The following is a 275-nucleotide window of genomic DNA, read 5'->3' on the forward strand; positions in this document are numbered from 1 at the left end:
CATGGCAACTTATTTGAAAGCAGGTTCAAGTATTCAAGCACTTATTGCCCCAAACTGCACTAACTGCAATGATACCAAGACTCAGAAAAACATGCTCTGTATTTAGCCAAGAGGTGGTCAGGAAAAAAATATATAAAGATGACTGTAAAAAATGGCACTTTGTTACTTTAATTCTTCTTTGAGGTACTCAGATCAAATTAAATGAATGAGAACAAGAGGGGAGAGAGTCAGAACAAAGAGATGAAATGCGAAAAAGCAAAAGCACCATAAAAACC

Source organism: Anas acuta, chromosome 8 (genome assembly GCF_963932015.1).
Source record: "Anas acuta chromosome 8, bAnaAcu1.1, whole genome shotgun sequence".
Taxonomy (NCBI): domain Eukaryota; kingdom Metazoa; phylum Chordata; class Aves; order Anseriformes; family Anatidae; genus Anas; species Anas acuta.